Source organism: Vigna radiata, chromosome 4 (genome assembly GCF_000741045.1).
Source record: "Vigna radiata var. radiata cultivar VC1973A chromosome 4, Vradiata_ver6, whole genome shotgun sequence".
NCBI lineage: Eukaryota > Viridiplantae > Streptophyta > Magnoliopsida > Fabales > Fabaceae > Vigna > Vigna radiata.
In genome coordinates this window covers 1,014,518-1,018,838 of record NC_028354.1, presented here as the reverse complement: position 1 = coordinate 1,018,838, position 4,321 = coordinate 1,014,518, and positions in this window count along the sequence as shown.

Sequence of the window (4,321 nt, the reverse complement as noted above, 5' to 3'; positions counted from 1 at the left end):
GGATCGGGTGATTTAGGAGGTAATGACCATTGAATGATAGCACTGCAATTCCCTTCTACCTCAATTGTTTCTTTTTCGGCATATTTTAATTTTTTCGAAATAATCTCTTTCAAAAACTTTGAATAAGATGGTATCTGCTGGAGTGCCTCCGAGAATGGAATGGTTATTTCTAATTTCTTGAAAATTTCCATGAAAAGATCGAATTGTCTCTGTTTCTCTTTTCTAGAATATATTTTTGGATATGGCAGTGGTTTTTCATACTCCTTCTCTTTGAACTTCTCAGCTTCTTCTTTTTGTTTCTCGTTCCACAGAATTTTTTCTTCACCTTCATCCTTTTGATTCTTTTCTTCTTCTATACTTACTTTTTTTATCAACCTCTCTTTCTTTTACAATTCTTCCACTTCTAGTAACAATTTCGCAAGCTTCTTCCCCCTACCTTTCTCCACGCAGTCAACAACACAAACACTTTTCTTCATAATTCTCTGGAAAGTTTCTTCGGATTTTGTAGTTCTCTGAATAGGGTTGAAATGAAGCATTTGTGGAGCCTTTGAAGTTTCTATAACTGTCTACGATAACTCAGCAAGTCTTCTTGTCACTTCCTCCAACTGTTGTGTAATCACTTTATTTTGAATCATTGAAAGTTCCTGAATAGCATCAACATGCACATCATGTGCTTCTTCGTTGTCAACCATAAGTTCTATCAAATTATAAGCTTCATCTTCAGTCTTCCTACAAATACTGCCTCCAGCTAAAGCATCTAACACTATCTTATACTGAAGGCACATGCCTCCAATGAAAACAAGCAAATATGAAGTATTATCGAACCCATGGACTGGGGTCATTCTTAACAAGCCTTTAAATCTATTCTAAGCCCTTCCAAGAGTTTCTTCTCTTCCTTGTTTAAATGCAGAAATCTCCAGCTTCCCTTGATTGATCCTTGCAGGCGGAAAGAATTTAGTAACAAATTGATGTGCCACAGCTTCCCAAGTCCTAAAAGTTCCTTCAGGGAAAGAATACAACCAATCCTTTGCGTTTCCTCCAAGAGAGAAAGGAAACAAACTGAGTCTAACTCTGTCATCCGACACTCCGTTTATCTTGACAGTGTTGCAAATCTCACCAAAGATGGTCAAATGCTTATACGGATTCTCATTCGACAACCCATGGAATTGATTATTCTGGACTAATTGGATGAGCATCGGACTCTTCACCATGCTGGTTGCGTTATCAGCTGGAACTGCTATACTGTTGAAGTTCAAGGGGCCTACTGTGTTTGCTGCGTCCCCAAATGTACATCTAGGAGGAGGTTGGTTAGCCATCTCCTCAAAATCTTGTGCAGAAATCTCAAGAGAAGACTACGAAAATGCTTCAGGAGAAAGAGATCTCTCACGTGAAGGACGTCTCCTTCTCCTCCCTTCTGGTAAACCTTCTAAGAGAGGTTGCTGGTCTTTTCTGCTTCTAGTATGGATTGTTTCCTGCATGCACAAGAAACAAACTCTAAAAGCACTTTTACAGAAAAATAAAATAAAACGCAATTAAACAAAAATAAAACAAAAATAATTACAACCAAGTCAAATTCAGTCAATCCACACTACTAGAAAAAGTAAACCTCGAGTGCCCGGCAACGACGCCAAAAACTTGTTAACGGATTGGCAAGCGTACCAAATCGTATCATGTAATAATAAATGGTAAGTCCAAGTATCGTTTTCCCAAGAGAGTCGAAAGGCCTTATTGTTCATGTGAATTAAAATCGTAAGACTTGAAAATAAAAATTAATTAATTGGATGTGTAAATAAAATATGAACATGCAAAAGAGATTTATTCAACTGACAAGATTAAAACAATGGTTGAATGGAGTTGTTGTGGGTTTACAATTTCATCTTTATCCCCTCTCTCTAATTTACTCCTCTTGAATTATTAGCTTGATTAATTAATTGTCATGCAACTTTCTTAGCATACCCCTAACCCGATCCCTCGGCGAAAAGAGCCTAATACTAATTACAGCCTTGTTATCCCTAGCCTCCCCTAGTAATTAATACAACATTATAGAGCAGAAGTTAAAACCAATTGATCGTCCTACTCCTATCCCTAGGTGGTATTGCATAATCAAGGAATTACTCACCAGTTCATGAATTACTGTACGTCCTCGTATCAATAAAGACAAACAACAATTATCGAATGAGTTAAACGATAAAAGCATTAAGCACAAATGAGAACCCAACAATTAACAGTCAAAACATATGGAAACCATATAAATAAACAAGAGTTTCAATAAAAGAGAGTATCAAAAGATTACATTGTTTCCCCCAAAAACAAAAGGGTTTAGTTCACCATTTTCATGGTGAATCTAGATGAAAAATGGATGAAGAATGGAAAAGCAAACCCTAGAAAAGAAGAAAAGGAGCCTAAGCATCTAAGAGATCCTCTCCAGAGAGTGAAATTAGGTCTGACTGCCTCCTTCTGTAAAAAGAATGCATCTAAACTCGCACTAGGGCTATTTATAACCAAGAAAAGTGACTAAATTCAAGCCCAGGCCCATCTGACAACCGCCCGACGCCAAAAACAGCCGCCCGACGCTCCGGTCAACCGCCTGGCGCCACGGTCAACCGCCCGACGGTTTGGTCAACTTTCTCTGGTTGACTGGTTGACTTTTCTGGTTGACTGATTGACTTTTCTGCATTCTGGTTGACTTTTCTGCACTGCAACCATGTGATCTTCAACCTTTCTTTCCTTTTCTTGATTCTAAGACCTTCATCTTCAACTCCATTCTTCACTTTCTCAAAAATGCTACAAAACAAGCATAATATCGCTAAAAATAACTTTTGACTCTCTACAGACTCATTTATTGAGTGTTGCTTGACTCTAAGCTCATTCTAAGCAGTAAAAGGAGTAATTTGGTCTAAAATGACATATGAAAATAACTTTTTTTCAACCTTCATCATTGAGCTTCAAAGTTTTATTGTTGTGTGCACTGTTTACAGGGAATCATGAATCGTATTGACTTAATCTTGATGATTAATTGAATTGCATGTGTATGTCACATGATCAAGGCCATGCTTGGAAAGCCCTTACTTAGCCAAATTTTCACCCAAAGAATTGTAAATGATATACCCGTTTTAAACCTTGACCTTAAACAGTATGAAAACCCTTGTTTGAGTTGATTTACCTTGAGTTAGGGTTGAGAATAATTATATGTGTTTGAAAGGTTCAAGTTTGGGGTTGAATGGGGAAAGTGAAAGGTAAAAGAAAAATGGATGTGAAAAGAAAAGAAAAGAAGAAAAGTGTTTATGCATGTAAAAAGAACTCAATGTAAAATGAAAAAGGGAAAAGTTGGGAATGAGTGAGATTGGTCAAAAAGAGAGTGTGCTTAAACTTTGAATAATGATTTAAACTCTCTTAACTCAAGGATTTTGTATTCCAAAAAACCAATTTTCTTGTTAACCCAGCCACAATACAAGCCTTGGAAAAAGTCCTTGTGATGACATGTGCATGTGAAAGATGTTGGTTGTATTAGATGAATGACAATATTGTTTTATATGACATGTGAACAGTAGAGAGTGGACTGACCTCCTTAAACACTTGAGTGATTGAGTGAAACACTTGCTTGGTGAGAATTGTTAAATCCATGTTTACATCCATGTTTACTTGATTGATCATTCATGAAACAAAACATCTGTTAAAAAAAGATTGATTATGTGAGCTAATTTGGATTGAAAGCATGCATGCATCTTTGTAGGATTCCACTGAAATTTGAAGTGTATAATAACTTGTCATGAGGAAAAAGGAGTTTTGAAAGTGTCAATTATTTGATGAAAAAGTGGAAAGCTAAGTTTTGTCTTGTTTGCTTGAGGACAAGCAAAGTTCTAAGTTTGGGGTTGTGATAACAGTCTAAAAACCGTTATTTTCATACTTAAATTTGATAGAAAAACACACCCTTTATGGCATAGAATGAGCTCTAAATCAAGTAAAACACTTAGTTGAGTCTCTTGAGAGTCAAAAGTTGGTTTTAGCGATATTATGCTTGTTCTGCAGGGTTTTTAGATGAAATAAAGATTGAAGTGAAGTAAGGTGGACTTAGACCCATGTAAGAAGGAGAAAAATGATGAAAAGAAGGGTCAAACAAGCCGCTGAGCGCCAGAATGGTCCGCTGAGGGCTCAGAGCGATTAGAGGCAAACCGCTCAGCGGCAAAACTGACCGCTGAGCGGTCAGAGCGGCAAGAGGCAAACCGCTGAGCGGTCAAATTAGGCGCCTGGGCAGTTGTCTGTTTTTTTAGTTAGATTCTGTAAATCTTTTTGTAATCTATCTGTTATCTTTTTGGGCTTA